Source organism: Schistocerca gregaria, chromosome 5, assembly GCF_023897955.1.
Source record: "Schistocerca gregaria isolate iqSchGreg1 chromosome 5, iqSchGreg1.2, whole genome shotgun sequence".
NCBI classification, from domain to species: domain Eukaryota; kingdom Metazoa; phylum Arthropoda; class Insecta; order Orthoptera; family Acrididae; genus Schistocerca; species Schistocerca gregaria.
In genome coordinates this window covers 505873286-505900064 of record NC_064924.1, presented here as the reverse complement: position 1 = coordinate 505900064, position 26779 = coordinate 505873286, and positions in this window count along the sequence as shown.

Sequence of the window (26779 nt, the reverse complement as noted above, 5' to 3'; positions counted from 1 at the left end):
TGTTCTGAGACCAATTTCCTGTGCTATTTCTTGTAGTGATTTATCTTGTTGGCTAGGAAAGTCAGATCATCTGCAAATCCTAGGCAGTGAAACTTGTATTCTACTTAGAGCTTCCAATTCTTATGTACTTTGCGTTATCATAAAACCATTCTCTCATTATGTATTCCAGGGCACAGTTGAACAGTCATGGTGATAGACAGTGACCTTGTCTTAAGCCTCCTTTCATAAGGAATGGTTCAGAAATTTCTCTTCTAAACCAACCTTGGATTTGGTGTTGGCTAGAGTAAGTCCAATTAATTTTATTACTTTTGGATGGAGGTCCAATTTGATTAAAATTTTTAGTACTGAATGTCTATGGAGGCAGCCATATGCCTTCTTAAAATCTACGAATGTTATTGCAAGAGGTTTATTTCGTTTAATGTAGTAGGCCATAATCTATTTTAAACTAAAGATCTGCTCTGCACAGCTCCTGCATGGTCTGGCGCTCGACAGCAGTGTGGATTGGCCTACACAGTCTGCGTAGTTGCGCTAACGCTGTCTTCCGTATAGCGCAGCGGTTACCGTACCTGCGTAGTAAACAGGAGGTCCCGCGTTCGAATTACGGTCCGGTACACTTTTCGCTCTTAGACGCCGATTCCGCTTAACGTCCCGCTGCAGCTGATAGCAGTCAACGCTCTGCAGTTTACAGGTAATTTTTTTTCTCCTTGAGGGCTCTCTCTACATCTTAGAAAATTGGGGATTCTAATTTTCTAGGTTCGGTTACAATTGGGATATTTATGACAGTTCGTAAGAGTTCTTTGGATTCTTCACCATTCAAAGGTTTTTTAAATGCTTTTGTCATGACTTCAGAATTTCCTTGTTACTTTGTGTCATTCTTCCAAGTTCAAGTGATCAAATGTGCCTGAATTCCTAAGGGACCAAACTGCTGAGGTCATCGGTCTCTAAACATTTTTTTTTTTTTTGGGTCATCAGTCTACTGACTGGTTTGATGCGGCCCGCCACGAATTCCTCCCCTGTGCTAACCTCTTCATCTCAGAGTAGCACTTGCAACCTACGTCCTCAATTATTTGCTTGACGTATTCCAATCTCTGTCTTTCTCTACAGTTTTTGCCCTCTACAGCTCCCTCTAGTACCATGGAAGTCATTCCCTCATGTCATAGCAGATGTCCTATCATCCTGTCCCTTCTCCTTATCAGTGTTTTACACATATTCCTTTCCTCTCCGATTCTGCGTAGAACCTCCTCATTCCTTACCTTATCAGTCCACCTAATTTTCAACATTCGTCTATAGCACCACATCTCAAATGCTTCGATTCTCTTCTGTTCCGGTTTTCTCACAATCCATGTTTCACTACCATACAATGCTGTATTCCAGACGTACATACTCAGAAATTTCTTCCTCAAATTAAGGCCGGTATTTGATATTAGTAGACTTCTCTTGGCCAGAAATGTCTTTTTTTCCATAGCGAGTCTGCTTATGATGTCCTCCTTGCTCCGTCCGTCATTGGTTATTTTACTGCCTAGGTAGCAGAATTCTTTAACTTCATTGACTTTGTGACCATCAATCCCGATGTTAAGTTTCTCGCTGTTCTCATTTCTACTACTTCTCATTACCTTCGTCTTCCTCCGATTTACTCTCAAACCATACTGTGTACTCATTAGACTGTTCATTCCGTTCAGCAGATCATTTAACTCCTCTTCACTTTCACTCAGGATAGCAATGTCAGCAGCGAATCGTATCATTGATATCCTTTCACCTTGTATTTTAATTCCACTCCTGAACCTTTCTTTTATTTCCAACAATGCTTCCTCGATGTACAGATTGAAGGGTAGGGGCGAAAGGCTACAGCCTTTTCTCACTCTCTTCTTAATACGAGCACTTCGTTCTTGATCGTCCACTCTTATTATTCCCTCTTGGTTGTTGTACATATTGTATATGACCCGTCTCTCTTTATAGCTTACCCCTGCTTTTTTCAGAATCTCTAACAGCTTGCACCATTTTATATTGTCGAACGCTTTTTCCAGATCGACAAATCCTATGAACGTGTCTTGATTTTTCTTTAGCCTTGCTTCCATTATTAGCCGTAACGTCAGAATTGCCTCTCTCGTGCCTTTACTTTTCCTAAAGCCAAAGTCATCGTCACCTAGCGCATTCTCAATTTTCTTTTCCATTCTTCTGTATATTATTCTTGTAAGCAGCTTCGATGCATGAGCTGTTACGCTGATTGTGCGATAATTCTCGCACTTGTGAGCTCTTGCCGTCTTCGGAATTGTGTGGATGATGCTTTTCCGAAAGTCAGATGGTATGTCGCCAGACTCATATATTCTACACACCAACGTGAATAGTCGTTTTGTTGCCACTTCCCCTAATGATTTTAGAAATTCTGATGGAATGTTATTTATCCCTTCTGCCTTATTTGACCGTAAGTCCTCCAAAGCTCTTTTAAATTCCGATTCTAATACTGGATCCCCTATCTCTTCTAAATCGACTCATGTTTCTTCTTCTATCACATCAGACAAATCTTCACCCTCATAGAGGCTTTCAATATATTCTTTCCACCTATCTGCTCTCTCCTCTACGTACACACTACTTAAACTAACTTATGCTAAGAACAACACACACACCCCTGCCCTAGAGACGACTCGAACTCCTTCGGGAGCGGCCGTGCAACCCTTTACATGGCGCCACAAACCACGCGGCCACTCAGCGCGGTTCATTCTTCCATCATCATGTATTACAGTCGGTGGCTCATACTGTTGTAGTTATTTCCCAAAGAATTGGTAGCAGTTCCTGGAATTTGTTTTGTGGTAATTATCTTCTATACGATTTATTACGTCTTCATGAATCCTCTCTTACTTCTCCTAACGTTTTGTACGAATTTTTCCGTTTTATTTTTGACGATAATTGCATTATATTCGTTTTGTGTGTTTGAAACTTTAACCGTGGTTGGTGTCTTTCTTCATGGAATTTGTCACATTCTGGAGTCCACCATCCATATTTACCTCGTGCGTTCAAGGGAGCTAGATACTCCGCTTGTTTCTTGAAACTCCATATCAGTTCTTCTAGATTATCTGGTACTTTAATAGTTTGTGCTGTTTGTTGGTATTTGCCATCTTCAATTACCTGATGCGAGTCATACCTCCATCTTGTTTCATTATTTTTTCATTCCTTTTCTTTAATGGAGTAATTTGACATTAATTTTAACTAAGTAATTATCTGATCTTGTGTCTAATGCTCTCAGTATTTCAATGTCGTATATATCTTTGTGAAAACTTTTGTCTATACAGACCTGGCCCAGCTCCCACAGTCTCGGACTTTCACGTTTTAAATTTATTTGCTTCCTCTTGAAATATATCAATTTTGATATAAGGTTGTGTTTCCTGCAGGGTTACAGTTCTTGGTGATATTGCTTGAATATCAGTTATTGAATGTATTAGTATTATCTATATTTGGTGAAGACTGCCAGTCTCGCTAGCGGGATGAAAGCACAGCTCACCATCTGCAGCATCGCCGACAGGACTGACTGCGGACCTTTCGTACAGAACCGAGTGGACGGTCTGAATCAGAGGCTGAGACGGTTGTGCGATTGTGTGGGCTGCAGATTCCTCAACTTGCGCCATAGGGTGGTAGGGTTTCGGGTTCCGCTGGATAGGTCAGGAGTCCACTACACGCAGCAAGCGGCTACACGGGTAGCAGGGGTTGTGTGGCGTGGACTGGGCGGTTTTTTTAGGTTAGATGGCCTCGGGCAAGTACAGAAAGGGCAACTGCCTCAAAGGGTGCGGGGCAAAGTCAGGACATGCGGGGATCAAGCAGCAATCGGTATTGTAATTGTAAATTGTCGAAGCTGCATTGGTAAAGTAACGGAACTTCAAGCGCTGATAGAAAGCACCGAAGCTGAAATCGTTGTAGATACAGAAAGCTGGCTAAAGTCAGAGATAAATTCTGCCGACATTTTTACAAAGGCACAGACGGTGTTTAGAAAGGATAGATTGCATGCAACCGGTGGTGGCGTGTTTGTCGCTGTTAGTAGTAGTTTATCCTGTAGTGAAGTAGAAGTGGATAGTTCCTGTGAATTATTATGGGTGGAGGTTACACTCAACAACCGATCTTGGTTAATATTTGGCTCCTTTTACCGACCTCCCGACTCAGCAGCATTAGTGGCAGGACAACTGAGAGCAAATTTGGAATACATTTCACATATATTTTCTCGGCATGTTATAGTCTTAGTTGGAGAATTCAATTTATCTGTTATAGACTGGGACACTCACATGTTTAGGACGGGTGGTAGGGACAGAGCATCGAGTGACATTATACTGAGTGTACTATCCGAAAATTACCTCGAGCAATTAAACAGAGAACCCACTCGTGGAGATAATATCTTGGACCTACTGATAACAAACAGACCCGAAATTTTCGACTCTATAAGTGCAGAACAGGGAATCAGTGATCATAAGGCTGTTGCAGCATCCCTGAATATGGAAGTTAATAGGAATATAAAAAGGAGAGGAAGGTTTATCTGTTTAGCAAGAGTAATAGAAGGCAGATTTCAGACTACCTAACTGATCAAAATGAAAATTTCTGTTCCGACAATGACAGTGTTGAGTGTTTATGGCTCTGAGCACTATGGGACTTAACATCTATGATCATCAGTCCCCTAGAACTACTAAAATGTAATTTACCTAAGGACAGCATACAACACCCAGCCATCACGAGGCAGAGAAAATCCCTGACCCCGCCGGGAATCGAACCCGGTAACCCAGGCGTGGGAAGCGAGAACGCTACCGCACGACCACGAGATGCGGTCTAAGTGTCTATGGAAGAAGCTCAAGGCAATTGTAAAATGCGTTTTAGACAGGTACGTGCCGAATAAATCTGTAAGGGACGAGAAAAACCCACCGTGGTTCAACAACAAAGTTAGGAAACTACTGCGAAAGCAAAGAGAGCTTCACTCCAAGTTTAAACGCAGCCAAAACCTCAGGACAAACAGAAGCTAAACGAAGTCAAAGTTAGCGGAAGAAGGGCTATGCGTGAAGCGTTCAGTGAATTCGAAAGTAAAATTCTATGTACCGACTTGACAGAAAATCCTAGGAAGTTCTGGTCTTACGTTAAATCAGTAAGTGACTCGAAGAAGCATGTCCAGGCACTTCAGGATGATGATGGCATTGAAACAGAGGATGCCACGCGTAAAGCTGAAATACTATGTAAGGTGTCATTCAAATCCAACACCTTCCATGAAAACTCTGACATGATACACAAATCCAGTAGTATGTCACATAGCTCCCAATAAATCGTGACATTAAATTCACCAAAGTAATACGAGTAATGAGTGAGCAAATGGAATACCACAGGCTAACACAAGAATTCATAATAGCATGTCATACCCTCCCACCGTGAGACAGACGCAGTTCCGAGGGGAGAAACGAGAAAAGAAGCTGAGAGCAGAACCGTGTTCAGTTAGAAGGCCCTACGATAAGGGATGGACACCCACGTTGTCAGCTAACCGCTAGGACCACACCCAAGCCGCAAGTTTTAGCGTGAGACTTTTCGGCGTCTCTGTTACGTCAGGACCAACCCCCAGCCCATGTTCAATGCTAGAGCCCTCCAGAAGAACAGTATAGATCTTACAATAACACAAAAAGGGCTACCCCAGCTGCAAGTTTTAGCGTGAGATTTTTTCGCGTCTCTGTTACGTTGCAAACTTTAAAAACGTTGCCCCACCACGAAAAGTATTACGTTTCTGATTGGATAGACAGAATTTTTGCAGGCGGAGCTTAAGGTTAACATTAAGACCCTGATTGGTCAGATGAAAACACAGCCAGATAGTTTTTTTTAAACCAACTTCTGTAAATTGTAGTAAGGAGAAGTTAGGCGAGAGTTGCTTCCGAGACGGCGAGGTGAGCGGAGCTGTGCTGCCCGCCGCCCCTGACGAACTCCGGCAAGGTAATCAACGCACGTGATGCCGCATAACAGCGCATAAAGCTTCACTCAGAACTGCAGAAGTTTCATCTGTTACACCCCCTATTTGCGTAATACTAGTGTCGATCGTCAATTAAAGCTCATGGTGTTCACATTTGCCACTTGAAGTAAAAATCTGAAACGCGATGATTTTTCTGTTATACAGTTATTGAGAAGCCACATCAGCCACTGTAATTTACGACAAGTTAGATAAGTAATTAAAGATAATTCAGGGCCACTATAGACCATTTTGATAGTTTTCTCTTTTGTGTAACTTAATTTAAACCTAGATTATAGATGTGATATGGCATAGGTCTTCCTTCGATCCATTGTAGAACTTGGAAACACATTCAGGGAATATTATTTCACATTTTTGTTGAACGCAGTTGGTTTTTACCATCCTGTATTAAAACATTTCCTTTAATCAATACTGCAATTTATAAACAATGTCTTGTGAGTAGAATAAAATTTCCAATGGTAAACTTAACTGCTTTTTCGACGTTATTTTACCAGCTAACTAAAAATTGGAAAGCCTTGAACCCCTTCCACTAAATTTAGTTAGTATTAGGATTCTTTTAAAGGAAGTGCAGTGCAGCTGACGCTGAAATCATTAAGTATTTGGTTATATCATCTCTAGTCTCACTGAACTCTTCTGAACTCTACATGCCATGTGTGGTCTGGCGTCTCCTTACCAGCAACAGGTCCCAGGTTCAAACTAGTCAATTCCCTAAAAAAAACACGCTTAGAGCGTCGTTGCGCGAAAGTGGTAGGGAGACACGACTTAGAACAAACAGACACCACGCAGAATGTTAGTCCTAAACACCTTTTTCCAAAATTGTTTCACAGAGGAATACCGCACTGCAGTTCATTCTCTAAATACTCGCACAAACGAAAAAGTGGCTGCCATTGAAATAAGTGTCCAAGGAATAGAAACGCAACTGAAATCACTCAACAGAGGAAAATCCACTGGACCTGACGGGATGCCAATTCGATTCTACACAGAGTACGCAAAAGAACTTGCCCTCCTTTTAACAGCCGTGTACCCCAAGTCTCTAGAGGAACGGAAGGTTCCAAATGATTGGAAAAGAGCAAAACTATAGACCTATATCTCTGACGTCGATCTGTCGCAGAATTTTAGAACATGTTTTTTGCTCGCGTATCATGTCGTTTTTGGAAACCCAGAATCTGTAGCAATCAACATGGACTCCGGAAACAGCGATCGTGTGAGACCCAACTCGCTTTATTTGTTCATGCGACCCAGAAAATATTAGGTACAGGCTGCCAGATAGATGCCATTTTCCTTGGCTTCAGGAAGGCGTTCGTTTCAGTTCCGCACTGTCGCCTAATAAACAAAGCAAACAGAACACAGCATGAAACTTCCTATCAATGGAGATACGTTAAAGTAACCTCTGGCGTGCCACAGGGAAGTGTTATGGGACCACTGCTTTTCACAATATATATAAATGACCGAGTAGATAGTGTCGGAAGTTCCATGCGGCTTTTCGCGGATGATGCTGTAGTATACAGAGAAGGTGCAGCATTAGAAAATTGTAGCGAAATGCAGGAAGATCTGCAGCGGACAGGCACTTGGTGCATGGAGTGGCAACTGACCCTCAACATAGACAAATGTAATGTATTGCGAATACATAGAAAGAAGGATTCTTTATTTTATAATTATATGATAGCGGAACAAACACTGGTAGCAGTTACTTCTGTAAAATATCTGGGAGTATGCGTACGGAACGATTTGAAGTGGAATGATCATATAAAATTAATTGTTGGTAAGGTGGGTACCAGGTTGAGATTCATTGGGAGAGTCCTTAGAAAATGTAGTCCATCAACAAAGGAGGTGGCTTACAAAACACTCGTTCGACCTATACTTGAGTACTGCTCATCAGTGTGGGATCCGTACCAGATCGGGTTGACGGAGGAGATAGAGAAGATCCAAAGAAGAGTGGCGCTTTTCGTCACAGGGTTATTTGGTAAGCGTGATAGCGTTACGGAGATGTTTGGCAAACTCAAGTGGCGGACTCTGCAAGAGAGGCGCTCTGCATCGCGGTGTAGCTTGATCGCCAAGTTTCGAGAGGGTGCGTTTCTGGATGAGGTATCGAATATATTGCTTCCCCCTACTTATAGAGATTCGAGCGCGCACGGAGGCTTTCAGACAGTCGTTCTTCCCGCGAACCATTTGCGACTGGAGCAGGAGAGGGAGGTAATGACAGTGGCACGTAAAGTGCCCTCCTCCACACACCGTTGGGTGGCTTGCGGAGTATAAATGTAGATGTAGATGTAGACGTTCACTCTTAGTCCTGTTCCTACTTGGAGGTTTCCCATTATAAATTTTATCTCCTTGTAATTTGATCGGATCCTCTACCGTATTTGTCATTTCTTGGAGCTTCGCTATTAAAATTTTTTGTTAATTTAATTCAGCGGTCAAATTATTGTGTTTTCCGGTTTTAAGTAGTGAGTTTATGTTGTATATTGCTAAATAACTTATTTGGTTACGTTGAATCTTCGTTTTGTGTGTCAGTATGCATTTAGGTAATTGCAAATGTTTGATTCATTGCTGCCTTCTAGTTGGCTACCCAAAGAATCGAATGTAGCCTTTTCCGTAAAAGACCTTTCCACTGTTCACTTTGAAAGGTAATTAACCTCCACTGGAACAAGCTCCGATCTACAACTACGGTTGTTAACCATAGAGGGTGTGTCTGGTTCGCGAGAGCTAGTTTATTTCTCTCAAGTCGGCCGGTAAGACGTATAGGAACCTCCTATCCTCCATCTGGCATCCTCGACCTCGACGGCGCCACCTAGAAGTATCACCTTTCCTCCTGCTAAGACAGCGTAGTAGGTTCGTGGAGTATGTGCTAATATGAAACATCCTGACAGGTTGAATCTTTGTGACGGAGTGTATCTTGACCATGGGACCTTTGCCTTTCGGAGGCAAGTGCTCCATCACCTGAGCTATCCAAGTATGACTCGAGGACCTTCCTCAAGTTTGGAAGTTAGATGAGGTACTGGCGTGAGTCGTGGCTGTGTGTCTCTTAGGTAGAACGTTTGCCAGTTAAAGGAAAAGTTTCGAGGCTCGGTCCGGCAAACAGTTTTTATCTGCTAGGGAAGTTCATTCCTCTAGTTTTCGGCATTGCATCGGCTCCCCACATGCACGTTGTGGGTTCGTTGGGTTGATGAGGGCAAGCTTCGACAAGGCAGCATTCATGAAAACTTGGAGTAGTTACAAGTGCCCGTCCTCTTCAGGTGGCTCGGGTGTAAATATTTTTTCCTGTTAGCAGTTTTCTGTTGCAACGGATGTTTATTTTCCTATGTAAGCTTTAATTCCTCAATAATTGAGACAAATATTCTTAATTATAGATCATCTTGTGGCAACATTTCGATAAGGCAACCTCTCCGAACGTAAATTTGTTAATCTGGCATGTTTACGGGAAGTGAAGAAATGATATTAAATCGCGTAAGTACTGAGTGATAGTCGTGAAATAAGTTAGTAAATAATAGAACTGCTGAAGGCAGCACAAATAATTATGGAAGATGGTCCTAGCACCTAACGTTGACTCTGGACACAAACGTTTCATGACTTTCGAGGAAAATAGTTAGAGAGAAGAAAAGATATTAAAGTTTTAAACCAATTTAATTCTTCCTACATATCACGGAAAAGCCTCTCAGTCTCATCACACCGTAGCTGCTGCTGGTGGACTCAGTCTGCAGTAGTGCCAGGGACCTCCATTCTAAGCTGGTGTCATGAGTTGAAGGACTGTGGAACAGCGTGGCGAGGCGACCAAGTGGTAGGCAACGTCAGTAAAAGTCTCTTATATCGTGTCTTACTGAACTTTCTGATGAAGTTTCTTACTGTGTGACGGTGGTAGTCGATAAAATCTCGCTTTATCGCGTATTTCGTTACGAGTTAGACTTAATTGGCTGGATTGTAATTGTCGCGAGATCTGACCACTAAAAATGTGTCTCTGAGAGCTCAGGCCGAGGTCCCCTTTCCTGGACTATGCTTAACTTGGTTAGCCAATGAAATTTTTCATAACATTTTCCACGGAAAAAGTCGTGCCTCGCTCAGTCTCTCTCTTTCCGCTGCCAATAACGGAGCTTCCTTTAGAAACTGGCGCGCTCAATGTCTCTGTGGCAAAAAGCACCATGAGGACCATTTTCTGTTCTCCCTACGTTGTTGCAAAAAGTCTTCCCTGAAGAGCTGCGCATGCAGCAGCGTGCCTCGGTTTCAAAGACTCGGAGCTTCCTTTCATGCGCGCAGCAATACCTCAAGCCCTTTCTACGTTCGGTAGACAATAGCGCTTTCCGCTAATGTTACTTATCACTCCATCTCATTACATGTTTTCGCAAGTGGTTGCACGGTGAAGTTCTTGCTGTTATGTAATTCTCCCAATGGTGCCACAGAGCACCAGACATGACCGCAGCGGCCCTTGACCATCGTTTGTCCACCACCCCACATTTCACATTTGCCCTTCTCCAAAGATGCGAAATGGGGAGTCTGGCCGTCCCGCCTTTCGGGTCACTGGCCGTGTCGTCCCGTTTGCTTCCAAATCACTAGCAAGTAAATCCTTTTTCATATTACTGCAAGTAACTATCACTCGTACAGTTATGATCAATTATTTACGTAGGTTGAGGGTGGGTCTGTAATGTGAATATGGTGAATTTGCTTATGTTGTGGGTCCATTCCGAAAAACGGTACCGTAACACAGGTTGATGTCGATCCACAGGGTCCGTCTTCCTTAGTGTGGGCAGAAGTCAGTCTCACGGACCTCGGCATTGAGCGTTGTGATAAGTACGTCATTAGCAGCTACGCTCTGTGTAGCCCTTGTGCGATTACATTCCAGACAGCGCTGAATCAGGCGTTGGCATGGCGGTGTGGCTGGTATACTGTCAACAAGTCGGCTGGGTCCTGCCTAGCTGTGAGGAGTGACGGGGGCACAGACGTCCGGGTGGCGAAGCCTGGTCTGTTGTCTGGCTGGTGGCAACTCGCTTGGTGGCTAGGATAGCCTCATTCCGTCCCTCATTCCATCAGGTGGCTGTTGTACTCCCTCCATGTCCCCTTCCCCACACCCACCGTCCTGGAAGGTAGTCCTATAAGCAAAACGGAGTGCTAGTGACCTTACGGGTGAGACTATGACAGTCTCCGAATCTATGACTAACAGTTCAGTCCGATGACCTGCTTGGGCGGACTTCCAGCATCTATACTCACCAAAGGGAGTTTGTTGGGGTATTGCTTCTGCTGATGTCACTTACGGCACGTGCTGAATTGTCGCTGGTTTCAGTAACCAGCTGTTGCTCTGACCGGCAGGCGGACGGCAGCATCCAAAGGTTGCTGTGGCGCAGTGCTGTGCAGGCATATTGATGTAAGAGTCATTTTCACAGCATCGAGTCCACTCCTGCCTAGGCTTGCGTCGCCATACTTAATACCATAGGACTGCGTCATGAAGTAACTTTAGCCATTTCTTAACAAATTTTATACCATGTAAACCCAAACCAGAGCGACAGAATTTTGAGATACACACTGTCAAACGGAACTAAAGGATCACTTATTTGAAACCAGTCGTTGCTTCCCGTTACGACACATAAGCTTCAAATTTAGCTCAAAGGCGTCTACAACCTTTCTCTGTAATTGTACAAAATCGGGTGCCCTGCGGCGTGACTCCCGTGCCGGACTACGCTGCAAACAGCAAGGTGTCGAAACATAAAAGAAACTTGTGTAAAGTGAGGTTAAAGATGTCCCACTGGCAGTTCTGCCCAACTCGACTGTGGACGTGCCACACAATGGGATGGTCGTCCGAGCCCCCCTTACCCTCATTTCACCCCTTTGTCTGATGGCTCTCCAGTCAGAGCCGTGATGCCCAGTGTTGAAATCATGTGGTTTTCTTATGAGTGGCCGAGGAATACATTTCAGACACACCGCAGCTCAGGAATGGAGCGAAAACGCCTCAGGTGATGGCATAAAGGGTGTCAATGGAACCACCTCTTCCTTTGGGACATTGATTCCTACACACTTCAATGGTGAAAACGACAGTTCTCAAAGCTACAGGAAGACATTGTTTACAATCTGTGATACTGCTGAGGTCTCACTGAATCTTCAGCCCTTCTCTGAGGACATCGCGGATTAGTAACACCACTGAACGCGATCTCACCTCTTTGACGTGCAGTGACACTGCAATAATATTGCTCTGGTCTACAAGGTGGAAACACAACGGACCGTTGAAAGCGATTCGACGAAATTTGAACGCGATCCGTAACTGCAAAGGAGTCTTTCACTGCTACTGTTTAGCGGTCTCATTTGCCGTGACCATGAACGGGTGCTACACTGACACATTCATGAGTAAAGCAGCAAGGAATCCCTCTGAGACCCTTCAGTTCGGCAACAACATCCATGGCAACCGCCCCCATTTATCGAGAATTTTTAAAATGTGTCCCTATAGAGAAAGATTTTGAATTAGTGCTACTTGCCTGCAGGTAGGCAACCATTTGGTACAGCTCCGGTATCGGCCCAGGGTTCCATAAATGGTATATACACTCCTGGAAATGGAAAAAAGAACACATTGACACCGGTGTGTCAGACCCACCATACTTGCTCCGGACACTGCGAGAGGGCTGTATAAGCAATGATCACACGCACGGCACAGCGGACACACCAGGAACCACGGTGTTGGCCGTCGAATGGCGCTAGCTTCGCAGCATTTGTGCACCGCCGCCGTCAGTGTCAGCCAGTTTGCCGTGGCATACGGAGCTCCATCGCAGTCTTTAACACTGCTAGCATGCCGCGACAGCGTGGGCGTGGAACGTATGTGCAGTTGACGGACTTTGAGCGAGGGCGTATAGTGGGCATGCGGGAGGCCGGGTGGACGTACCGTCGAATTGCTCAACACGTGGGGCGTGAGGTCTCCACAGTACATCGATGTTGTCGCCAGTGGTCGACGGAAGGTGCACGTGCCCGTCGACCTGGGACCGGACCGCAGCGACGCACGGATGCACGCCAAGACCGTAGGATCCTACGCAGTGCCATAGGGGACCGCACCGCCACTTCCCAGCAAATTAGGGACACTGTTGCTCCTGGGGTATCGGCGAGGACCATTCGCAACCGTCTCACGCCCCAACATCGTGAAGCCCGCCTCCAGTGGTGGCGCGACAGGCGTGAATGGAGGGACGAATGGAGACGTGTCGTCTTCAGCGATGAGAGTCGCTTCTGCCTTGGTGCCAATGATGGTCGTATGCGTGTTTGTCGCCGTGCAGGTGAGCGCCACAATCAGGACTGCATACGACCGAGGCACACAGGGCCAACACCCGGCATCATGGTGTGGGGAGCGATCTCCTACACTGGCCGTACACCTCTGGTGATCGTCGAGGGGACACTGAATAGTGCACGGTACATCCAAACCGTCATCGAACCCATCGTTCTACCATTCCTAGGCCGGCAAGGGAACTTGCTGTTCCAACAGGACAATGAACGTCCGCATGTATCCCGTGCCACCCAACGTGCTCTAGAAGGTGTAAGTCAACTACCCTATCCATCAAGATCTCCGGATCTGTCCCCCATTGAGCATGTTTGGGACTGGATGAAGCGTCTTCTCACGCGGTCTGCACGTCCAGCACGAACGCTGGTCCAACTGAGGCGCCAGGTGGAAATGGAATGGCAAGCCGTTCCACAAGACTACATCCAATATCTCTACGATCGTCTCCATGGGAGAATAGCAGCCTGCATTGCTGCGAAAGGTGGATATACACTGTACTAGTGCCGACATTGTGCATGCTCTGTTGCCTGTTCTATGTGCCTGTGGTTCTGTCAGTGTGATCATGTGATGTATCTGACCCCAGGAATGTGTCAATAAAATTTCCCCTTCCTGGGACAATGAATTCACGGTGTTCTTATTTCAATTTCCAGGAGTGTATAATAGAGTGAAAGTTGTTGAAATCTTCGTTTCATCACTCAGTTTTACTAGACATAGTAACTTGTCAACACATACGTTCCTTATTTGACGAACGCTCAGTCACTGTATTGCACATCGATTGGCCCTCTTGATCACCGTATCACAAACCCACAGATGATGACTGGTGCTGTTGGGAACAGCTGGATATGTCATATTTCAGGAAACTTGTGGGCCGTCTCCTGAGCTGAAATGAGACCATTTGAAGACTGAAAACTGTGTTATACGAATCAGCGACATGTCTCCCACGATTGAGGGAACCGTGAATTTACTTTCAGAAACTTTTCTTAAAGAATTTCCTTTTTTATTAGCGATTCAGCAAGAACATTAACACATTTAATCGCACTAGGTGAGCGTGAAAATAGTTGCCATGGAGTAACTGATGAAAATGAAATTACTCGTAACAAATGGGAATTTTATTCATAAAAGCCTTTTCAAAAAGATATTTAAAATTTATAAGCAGAAAAGCACCCTCGAAATATCAAGTTGCAATTTTCTTTAGAGGCAGAAAGAACAATATTGACAGTATGAGCCTTCGGGCTGAGAACCTTGCCTCTCCCTTTCGACACGGCCGTAGTCACGACCGCTCACAACAGCCTCTGAAAGAATACACTGGCGCAAATCTGCAATACACCTGATTACTTTAAACTAAAAATTTTGACAACTCACACAAACACATTAACTACGTACCCCGTAAGAGGAATGGAAATGGTAGAAACACTCACACTAAGAAATTATTTGCCACCGGAAGTGCAATTTGTTTTTAAAAGGACTCTTACGGTGGGAGGGTGCCAACTTTATAGAAATGACTATTTAAATAAAATCCATCAAATGCAGACTTACATAAGATGTACAACATGCTCTACATTACACATATACCGCCTCGCAAGATGATAGGCAAGATAAAAACATACATCAGGAATTCGATCTTTACCTTAATTCTATAAATCCGTTAACACCGAATCCGACAAACATGACAGAGGCAGATTGACAGGGGGATTGCTGAACAAGCCGAACCGCAGATTGCTCCAACCCTTCCCAACTCCACAAGGGAAAAACGGACCACCCAATTCACATATAACCACCTTCCCGTGGGTGGACAAACGGAGAAGAATGGTGGGACGACCCCAAAACAAAGAGGCTGGTGATCTTACCAAGGAAACAAGTAGAATTTAACAAGTAAATGAAACAACATATCTCAACTCACTTAACTTCTAATAAACTGCGATTTCTGGCGAAGACCTGGCGCAGCACCCTCAACGCTCTGCCGAACCGTCTGCTGCCAACCGCTTCAACGGACGCAGGAAGGCGCGCCGATCTCCAGTCTCACGGCGTCGTAGGTTTCCCCGGCCAGCCCGATGTCGTGGTTTCACCCCTGTTGCTCTCGTGTCAAACGCGAAGCCACTACCCCCTTCTACACGGCGCGGCCCACTGGGCTCACGTGGGAACCTCACATGCGCCGACGCTCAAGGCGGACAAGTTATCTCGTGTCTCAGTGCTCGGACGAGCAACCGACCGATACAACCGCCAATGACCGTTGCCCGAGCAGACTCAGATGCAGAAACTCAGCCCCGACCGGGTGACCACCAGCTGAGTTCTGTTACTGGCGGAGTGGCAAGACTCTCATTTTCTGGCTTAAAGTTTGATACAGACATACTCGCACTCCGACGACAGACAGACACTAACTGCTGCACAAATGTGAACGAGAGACAGACCAGCACCTGGTGACGTGAGGCTGACCTAGCCTCTCTCCGACTGACCAACTGACCAGACTCGCCCGACTGACAGATTGACCCCTTGCCGAGCTCATCGTGCCCCTTAAATGCACGTGAACAGGCAGCCTTTCCCCTTACCCACGAGAGGGAGAAACCAAAGCTGCGATTGCCACAGCGGCGCCACCGCCAGAAACTGAGGGTGACTGCTTTACACTACGCGCCGCGTCGCGCTCTTCAAAACAGCAAATTTACCACGGCTCAGTGGGTAATATTTTTTGTCGGTGTGCTTAGATTACAACTTAAGATCAAACGGCTAGGGCACTTTGCTCAAGTAGGATTTATCTGCTCTTGAGCAGTTAGGTCAGATAACACCGCAGTGTGTTAGCCGAGTGCTCTCTGCGCCGAGGCCAACGCCGCTGCAGACCCTCGGATCGCGAGTCGGCGGCAGTAGCGGTGACAGACGGAGGAAGCGGGGGAAAGCGCGCACAGGTTTGACAGCCTGCTAATAGCTCGGCGCAATACCTCTCTGGCTGCTGTCAGCTCGGAATATCTGGATAACGTATCGACCGGGCCGCAGGTGGCGATTGTCGCCACGCTGGCGGGGGACGGCGCCGCCGACTGCACACAGGCCGGGAGAGTCGGCTGCGCGTGCCGGCTGCGTGTCGCTAAACGCGCGTGGAGCAAGCGCGACTGCTATTAGCGATCAGCGACAAGCCTCGTGAATAAACCACAAACCACGATTCGCTCTAGTTCTGACATACACACGGCCTAGTATACCAGCCATACAATGGCCGAAAAGCAAAGTGCTACACCAGGAAGCACGGGTCCGGTATTCATCACACTTTGTGGAGATGTTAATCACGTAACGACTATTAAATGATAAAACTCTCATTCCATTCGGAACTGGCACCTATCGTCAACAGTACTGTTAAGAGTGACCAAACGGGCAGGGACACTCTCTTGTATTTCTAGTGGCATGTCAGAAAACGTCTTCATATTTCTCCCTGAGAACTTTCTTGCCATGCCTGAATACATACCTTTTCATTTCATGAAGGTTGTTTGCTATACATACCCATGAGAGTATACAGTGTGCTACAAAAAGATACGGCCAAACTTTCAGGAAACATTCCTCACATACAAATAAAGAAAAGATGTTATGTGGACATGTGTCCGGAAACGCTTGATTTCCATGTTAGAGCTCATTTTAGTTTCGTCAGTATGTGCTGTACTTCATCAAATCACCGCCAGTTGGCCCAATTGAAGGAAGGTAATGTTGCAATTGTGCAATCGCGTCATCAACATAGATTTTCTGTGAACGTTTCGACAGGCATTGTTGGTGATGCCTTGATTTGGCCCAATGTTCTTCCACCTACGCTCAATGGAGCACGTTATCACGATTTCATACGGGATACTCTACCTGTGCTGTTAGAACATGTGCCTTTACAAGTACGACACAACATGTGGTTCATGCACGATGGAGCTCCTGCACATTTCAGTCGAAGTGTTGGTACGCTTCTCAAAAACAGATTCAGTGGCCGATGGATTGGTAGAGGCGGACCAATAGCATGGCCTCCACGCTCTCCTGACCTCAACCCTCTTGACTTTCATTTATGGGGGCATTGGAAAGCTCTTCTCTACGCAACCCCGGTACCCAATGTAGGGACTCTTCGTGCCCGTATTCTGGACTGCTGTGATACAATACGCCATTATCTAGGGCTGCATCAGCGCATCAGGGATTCCATGCGACGGAGGGTGGATGCATGTATCCTCGCTAACGGAGGACATTTTGAACTTTTCCTGTAACAAAGTGAAGTCACGCTGGTATGTTATGTTGCTGTGTGTTTCCATTCCATGATTAATGTGATTTGAAGAGAAGTAATAAAATGAGCTCTAACATGGAAAGTAAGCGTTTTCGGACATGTGTCCAAGTGACATATTTTCTTTCTTTGTGTGTGAGGAATGTTTCCTGAAAGTTTGGCCGTACCTTTTTGTAATACCCTGTAACACGAGCTCTATAGGTGACAAATCAGGAGAACTGGCAGTCAAGTGAAGGAACTACACATTCCTCATGTTGTCGAGATGAGAAATGTAGTACGGAGTCTTGAATTATACCTCCACCCCTCTGGTCTTAGACGGGACAATCGGAACCTCATCTGGTTGCGTTATGGAGGGGCGTGATCCCAGCACACCGCTCGCTCTCTCCCGGCCGGTTTCAGCTTTTCATACCTTGTACCCGGCTGTTCCCATTCAGTTACCCCCTCAGTTGGCATCTCGGGGCAGAGTGGGTCTCGTTCCCTTCTCCCACCAAGGAAAAATACTTAGACGTATCGGAAATCGAACCCAGGTGCTCCGTATTACAGTTAGCCACGCTGACATCTCAGTTATGGAGCAGACGATCTTACATCATTACTGCTAGAATATGCAATTTAGTATCATACTGATGAAAATAGAGTTTACCATTCTTAAAAGTAAAATCTTTAGATAGGGTGTATGATGTTTCTTGCTCGCGATCGACGTTTCGACCCCTCTTCTGGATCTTATCGTGTTCGCAGTTAGTTGAACACTTAAGGTTGCTTCTGTAAGATAGGATGAAGAGAAACACTTTTCAACTTTAAAATAGAAAATTGATATATTTGGAAAGAAATAATAAAATAAACATTGTATGAGTGTATCGGTCTCGTTCTAACTTTAAACTTACAGGTTTACTAGTTACAGAACCTAGCTCATGGCGTGATAATATGAAAAGAAATGAAATTTGATGTTTCTATTCATCCTGAAGCAAGGTGGGTGAATAGAAACGTAAATATTAATTTTATTACTTCCCCTGTTTATTAAGCAACGGCCTTACCGCAGTGGATACACCGGTTCCCGTGAGATCACCGAAGTTAAGCGCTGTCGGGCGATGCCGGCACTTGGATGGGTGACCATCCAGCCGCCAAGCGCCGTTGCCTTTTCTCGGGTCGCACTCAGCCTCGTGATGCCAATTGAGGAGCTACTCCACCTAATAGTAGCGGCTCCGGTCAAAGAAAACCATCATAACGACCGGGACAGCGGTGTGCATCCTCAACTGAGGGTGACACGGCGGTTGGATGGTCTGACCTGAAGACGGAGTGTTTTTTCTCTATTTATTGGACTTTCTCGGGCATAGTAATACGTCAGATTCTGTTTTGGACGTAGGAGCATAAGAAACAGAATTTGCTGGTTCAAAAAACGTTTCGTTCAGTGCAAATACTAAAATTATTGTGTAAACTGTGGTTTCCCTATTCTGTTTTCCAAATGAAGATTGTTGTATCTCAAGCTACTTTTATTTTAACATTAACTTGGTCAGCTTAGTAAGTTTGGTATTGCATTAAGTCACTGGCGTGTTTAAAAATTGTGTCTTTGAATTTACAAAACGTAGCCCCAGAAGTAACGAAGAGCATGCGAACATCATTTCCTTGTTTAAAATATGACTCCTTACTTGTTGAAACAAACATGTTTAATCAGCCTTGCCTTCGTTTTCAAAAAACACCGCCATAGCCTTTGCCTTAAAAAAACATATTTTACAACATGCAATCTAAATGACTGATTACTTCTTCCATATACTTTAACCACGTCATAATCTCCTGAATGGAGAAAACTGCTAAGTGGTTCTTCATTGCCATCAAAGCCTTGGTTTCCTTCTGACGGAATATTGATAATACGTTTTGAATTAGATGAAACAGAAGTCAGATTAAAGTATGCTTTAAAAATCAACTTTGGTTAATTGAACTGGATTGCAAATTTGCTTAACATTACTTAAATTGAACCAACGCAAATTAGATTGACATCGACAAAGTTTGAATTAACCAAAAGTGGCACCACACCTTCCGTATGTAATGCAGTGAACAAAAACTCAATTGACAGTGCGGCCAGCTTTGAAATTTATAATTTCGCTGTTAGACTGGTTCACTACTAGCGTAGACAAACAAATCTTTGAATAATATCACCATCCCTTTTGCAACATTATAGCGTGTGTATTTTTGGAAGTTTTCTGTTGAGCCCACTGTGTCTATTCACCCCACTTTATAGTGCATATTGGCAAGCATTCAACAATCACCAAATCATTTTTGTCATGTCTAATGGTGCCTCACACCATGACTCCAGGTGTTTGTTAGGAGTGGGTCTCAAGAAGCTTCCGGAACACCGGCACGTAAGTGTAGACGTGGCGGCTACAGAAGCGAGACACATTGCTGAACATCAGATCATATCTCCGAATGACCTAGTTGGCTCTGACAATGCAAATCTATTTTGTTTGTGATGTTAGCAGTAAACTATACATTTGCAAATCTAGATCTCAGTCGAGCTTCCTTTAATCTGTTGCTGACGATTCGTGGTGATACCCTGGCTGATTCGTCTGTCCCCGGATCAGCTATCATCCGCCTGTTCGTCAGAACCTTTTGAAGAATACTTGCACCTTCTCTTGGTGTGGCACCTGTGGAAGGACCCTTTACTACTTGTCTTGCCACACTGTTGTCCTGAGTTCGTCTCATCAAAACACGTTCTGCTATCATTGTAATACCGTCCAATGCGTATGCAATCTCTCGGTACATTGGTCCAAGCCTTCATTGTAATAATTCGACCCGTCTAGAAGTTCAAAAGTTGGGAATACGCTCCACGTCTTGTGGTAATGCTGTGTCACGATATCCACCTGAAAAGCTGAAGTAATACTTGATACGCCCCGTAGGCATCACATACTCAAAGCAGCATACTGTGGTACTTCGGTTGAGCGTTTAGCATACCCCTGAGCTGCTAACAGGATCTCAATTGGTGGCCGCTACCCATAAGATTCTTTTTTAAAGTAGCGCAACGGAAACTAATAATCATCTGAATGTAAAGAAAGGTGGCTAAATGAAAAGCGAAATATGGTGACAATAGCTCACATGGGCGTAGTGAGATACGGAGTTTCACCGAACTTCGAAATGTTACCAAAGGTCATTATGAGCTCCTGATTATTATCAAAATGCATTAATTCGATTCCAGTGGTCAAAATAATTTGATATAAAGTGCTCAAAGTTTTAAATGAATTATAAAAAAACATACGGTAAAACTTGGGCAAATGAAGGTGAAACTGGGAATGGAATCATATGATTAGGTATGTCCACATAAACCGCAACTGACTGCCACTGACTGTGGAATAAACCAACACACCAACGAAAAGAAACCGGAAAAGTACATGTAAGCAAAAACCTTTGCCTAAGAGCTTGCTGAGTATAGCCAGCAGACTGTGAGAATAAATTTAGACAACCATGATTCTGTTTTGAATCAGTTTCGTGGTCCGGTCTTCATGACTTGCCCAAATGTTCAAATGGTTATGAGCACTATGGGACTTAACATCTGAGGTCATCAGTCCCCTAGAACTCAGAACTACTTAAACCTAACTAACCTAAGGACATCACACACATCCATGCCCGAGTCAGGATTCGAACCTGCGATCGTAGCAGTCGCGCGGTTCCGGACTGAAGCGCCTAGAACCGCTCGTCCACCGCCGCCGGCTGCCCAAAGGTTCCTTGTTCATACCATCAGTCTTAAGACTCAGGTGCAGAGGGTGGACGCAACTGTGTTGCGTCTGTTATTGGCTGTAGAACAACGTCCTCCCTCTCTGAGCTCTAACGTGACGTCTTCATTCTCTGGAGTTCTCAAATTAGAAAGTGTCTATCTGCTGCGCTATTCAACAGTCTTGCTGGTCCTGTCAGCACAGGATTTTATTCAGCAAATCGCTGTAGACTTTCCTAAATCCGACCAATTAAAAGTATATAATAGTAAAAATTTTTTCCTCAAGAATCTGCCGTGATTAAGCAGTAATGTATGTAATCTTCCTGCCCGCTATGAAAATAATTTTAGTGAAATTTAAACAACCACTGAGGAGCTGACCTCTTTTGAGTCCAACAGCTTCATCTCGCCAGGAGTGTATCATGTTCCCCGTCCCATGGCAGATTGTATCTTTTTCGAAAGCAATCTTTATTCGGCTTCTCATAATGGCTGTTTACGGCCTGGCGAAATTCACCTTCATGGCTGTGTGAGGCTTTTATTTGCATGTAGGGTACTGTCTGTGACAGCGCATGTGCACCTGGAATACCTCCCTTACGACGCCACCTTTCAGCTAGAAACCTTTTTATGACATTCAAGTCATGGCCGTCTGCGCCACTCACTTTCCCACAATATGCCAGCAGGTCCAACTTCCAAAGAAATATTACATGCATCTTTCCTACTAGACAAATGAGGATGACGCACTGTTTACTTCTGCAATCATTAATGTTTGTTTCATTAACATTAGCATTTTAATGATTCACTAGTAATTTGAATTAACCGGATACTTTAATTTGGATACACGGTTATTAATCAGGCGATGGTGCAGTTTCGGAAAAAACTGCACATAACAATGCGAAAATGCTATACGAATAAGCATGGAAGACCATAACTGCCACCTGGCGCAATACGCCGATGATACGGCGCTCTCTACTACTGGCCGCAACTAAGACCAGCTCATGCTCGCCTCCAGAGGCCGGTGGACGCGACAGTGACCTGGTGTCCTTCCAACAAGAATGCGTCAGTGCCGCCAAAACTACGACAGTCTACTTCACTAAGCGGCTCCCCAACCTCCGCCACAACATCTCTATTGCAGGCGTCCAGTTCCCCCTGATACCAAATACCCAGGTGTCCGGCTTGATAAAAAACTGCTCTTCCATGCAGAGCATGTAAACTAAAAAGGACTGAAGCTGATAAAAGCGTTGTACCCAATATACACCAGCAGGGAACTGAATCTCGACACCAAGCTCCATCTGTACCGGATGGTTGTCCAGCCTTCCCTCACCCATGGCACCACTGCGTGGGCTACGATTAGTGCCTCCCGGATGCAGTCTCTGCAGATTATGATACTTCAGTGGAGCCTTCATGCCCACCCCCCTCCCTCACGGGGGTAGTTACGCTCCACAAGGAAACGGACAAGATCACTCTCAAGACGTCCATGAGAGAGAAGGCAAGGCGTCTCTATGTCGAAGTAGAAGCCCCCCCCCCCCTACGCGACACAGTCGCTGGCTTACGAAACATCCGCATAACGCCTCCCCGGCCTTGGCACTGACCCCCTGTTCCTCTCACCATCCTTGAGGACTCCGATTCTGACCATCGCTAACGACAGCACTGTTACGGTCACTAATAACGCGTCAGTGTTGACTTGACCACTCGATGGGTGTCGACCATCGTCAACCACCACTGTTGATATGATGTAGTGTAGTTCGTCCGAAAGAGCAGATACCATCATTCTGTGTTCTCGGTGGCTCAGATGGATAGAGCGTCTGCATTTAACCAGGAGATCCCAACTTCGAGTCCCGGTTGGGGCACAAACTTTCAACTGTCCCCGTTGACTTATATCAACGGCTGTATATATTTCATTGTAATTTGATTTAATATTTGTCTGCGACCTGAACTCCCAGCGTCAGAGGGTGGTATGGGACTTCAAATCCTGTGCCACACCTTCAACGTGCACTCAAAAAAAAAAATCTACTTTCGTTGGATGAAGATCACCGACAGAACTGAAATACTGATTCTGCTTCGGTAAATATGCTTGGTACTCTCTCGGCGGAGTATTTGGCCCAAGTGATTCCCTGCACATATCGTCATACAGTGATACTTCGTTTCTTCGTTCTGCATTTCTTTGTTGCATTCGTCCCTTGTGACCCGTAGTGTTCCTCAAATGATAAAAAAATAAAGCAAACACTAAATAAGGATGAGTAACATCGCTCATTCTCATCTCCAAAACCCTATCAGAATTCGAAAACAGCTTCTTGCACCAGTATACAAGAACTGAAATTTATCTCTTTCAGCAATCAACACATCTTGAGCAAGGCATTTTGCTACGCTAGCCGAAACGTTGGAGAATTTTACATATTGACAATGTGATCATATATCTTGACGAATTTTATTGACAGTTACAACGGCCGCGGAAGTCTAAGTTTACTAGAAGAATTTGTATTTGCAGAACGAGGAACCTAAACCTTTTGAACCTTTTAAGATAACTCCTGTTGTTAAGAAGCCCACTTATATTGCATGGTTTCATTCAAATCTTAATAGTGGAGATTAGTAGTCAAAAATTTTACCAAATACTTAAGTTCATGTAGTGATTAATTGTGGGTGGTGTAAATTCTATAACTAACAGACTGATCCTACTTCCAAAACATACTCTTAAATATTTGTTTTTATTCAAACGTGTTTTACCACAGATGTGATACTACTGCAGTGATTTCATTGCTTTATAACAGATGTTTCAATGTACTTCCGTTTATTCTTCCTTGAATAAGATTATATTTTCTGTATCTTGTCACCGTCTGTTCACTTCATACACAGGCAGTAAAAAAAAAAAAAAGCAATAATACCAGTGCTCAAAATCTCCAAGTCACCCATTTTCTACCACTATATTTTTAGAGGAATTAATAAATATCCACCGGTTGTGTCCGAACAACGCTAAAAGGCATAGGAATAAATGTCAACTCATGTATACTCGTAAATGTGTTCTCTTGAGACTGTGGGCCTTGTTAATAATTATTGTATGTACGATGATAGGTCATTGCCTAGCTCATGAACATAAAAGTACCAGTTTTTAGTGAACTGACAAGGTGGCAGGAAACCGTAACATATTCCACCACACGGTTAATCAGTCAAAAACTTCAAACCAGTTAAGGTTGTAACAAGGAGTGCATAAACATACTGTTATTAGCTGCAAGACTAAGAATACTACCTTTCTACAAATAATAAATGTCCATACGATCTTCACCTTAATACCCGATCTAATAATGTAACTGCTCTGACCCCTGCAATAAGTTTTCATTATTTTGAATGTTTTGGCTTCATCAAAATTGTCCATTTATTCTTCCAGAAAAACTGCTGACACCGGCACGTGGCAATTTCATATATTTATATTCAATTATATGTGCATAATTAAATGAAAATATAGAAAATAACGAACTTGTGCATCAACACCAAACCATCAGCTGGAAAAGAAATTTCCGAAAGCTCCCACGTAATTAATAGAGAGCACTGCACTGATAATTGGTTGCGGCTGCATTTCGTTGATTAGATAAATGGACACCATTTGTATTCCGTGACGTCACTTTATACTAGTTTCCATTAAACATCGCAAGGAGACGACACATACAATACTGCTGTGACTTGCGTTCCATAAAACTTTTCGAGATAACCTTTTTTTAGAGACTTATACACATCAAGTTAACACCAAATGAGTTATGAGCCGGAAAACTTCAGAACACGATTTTAGGCTACAGACTGCTTTGAACAAATTATTTTCGAGTTTTTTCCGTAACATCTCAACAAGGAAATGTCGATGCTTTGAACAAATTATTTTCGAGTTCTTTCCGTAACATCTCAACAAGGAAATGCCGACCTAATGGTGCACGTGGAAGATACCTGTTTGTGTCTTTAAATTTGCACTTAAACCTAAAGTAACAGTACGAGAGTACATCTTATAGTCTATTGAAGACATCCAAATTTACGGAGCATGGAAAGTATTTAGTGTCTTTGGACGGTGCCGACGACACACAGGACTATTCATTATAACGAAAAAACAGTCCAAAGCTACAAACTTTACTATTTTTATTCACTCTATGACTAGTTTCCGGCCGAGACCCACTTTCAAATCATCGTAACATAGTCAGTAACGGTATTTTCTAAGATGTAAAAACCATGTCAAAAATGTGCAACGACAGTTGCAGGGCATACTGTAACTGTTTGCTGCACGTTTTTGCCATGGTTTTCACATCTTAGAAAATACCATTTTTGACTATTTTACGACATTTTGAAACTGGGTCTCAGTCCAAAAGTCCTCGTGAATAAAAAAAGTAAAAGTTGCAGCATTGGACTGCTCTTCGTTGTACTGATTACCAGAAGTGCCGACCCACAGCTACTCCAGCTTGCTGGAGGTTCGTCACTGGACTATTGGGGTGAATAAGTTGATTATACAAAAAAACTTTGAAAATATTCTTTAAAAAATGTGTTCGTGTCCCGACCGTATGTATTTCGTGTAAATACGAGAAGTCCGCCAAATTTATCATTACTTCCAGCAATGTTTAACAACAAAAATGGTTCAAATGGCTTTTAGCACTATGGGACTTAACATCTGTGGTCATCAGTCCCCTAGAACTTAGAACTACTTAAACCTAACTAACCTAAGGACATCACACACATCCATGCCCGAGGCAGGATTCGAACCTGCGATCGTAGCGGTAACGTGGTTCCAAACTGAAGCGCCTAGAACCGCACGGCCACACCGACCGGCGTTTGACAACAGTGCAAATAGCTACTACTTTTCTAATCTTTTAATGGAATTGTTGATAGCGACAGAAACGTATCACTGAAACCAGCCTCTAATGTAACAAACCTATGACAATTTTCTTGGCTAGATAAACGTACAGGGAATAAGTCGACGCGATACCTCATAATAATGACGTGAATTAGTGGAGGATAGAAGCGTGGTTTCAAAACGCTCTTCCGCAATTTCGTATTAGGCTAGTTGTATCCTATTACCGTTCCCATATTCATCACGGTTTTCCAGGCTCTCTTTTCCCTTTTGGTTTAAAATTCTGTATCAGACGTGGTAGTACGGGTACATCTGGATCGATTTTTCGTACGTGTTCATTCCATTTCTTTTCGTTTTCATCCAGTTTTCCTTCCACACACCAAACTATCAACATATTTCGAATAACATCATTTAATGACGTGGATTAGTGAAGGAGTGAAGCGAAATGTCAGGAAGGAGAAGTACATTTATATATGGACCACGGCAATTCAGCCCGGAAGTTTTAATTAATGAAGACGCCGGCCGTGAAAGCTTACATGTTATGATCCTCATTTAATGTTTTATCTATTATTTTACATCCATTCGGCCGGCTGGAGTGGCCGACCGGTTCTAGGCACTATAGTCTGGAACCGCGCGAACGCTACGGTCGCAGGTTCGAATCCTGCCTCGGGCATGGATGTGTGTGATGACCTTAGGTTAGTTAGGTTTAAGTAGTTCTAGGTTCTAGGGGACTGATAACCTCAGAAGTGAGGTCCCATAGTGCTCAGTGCCATTTGAACCGTTTTACATCCATTCAACGGTCCAAGAAATCTCATTTCTACTGCTTATATTTGTTT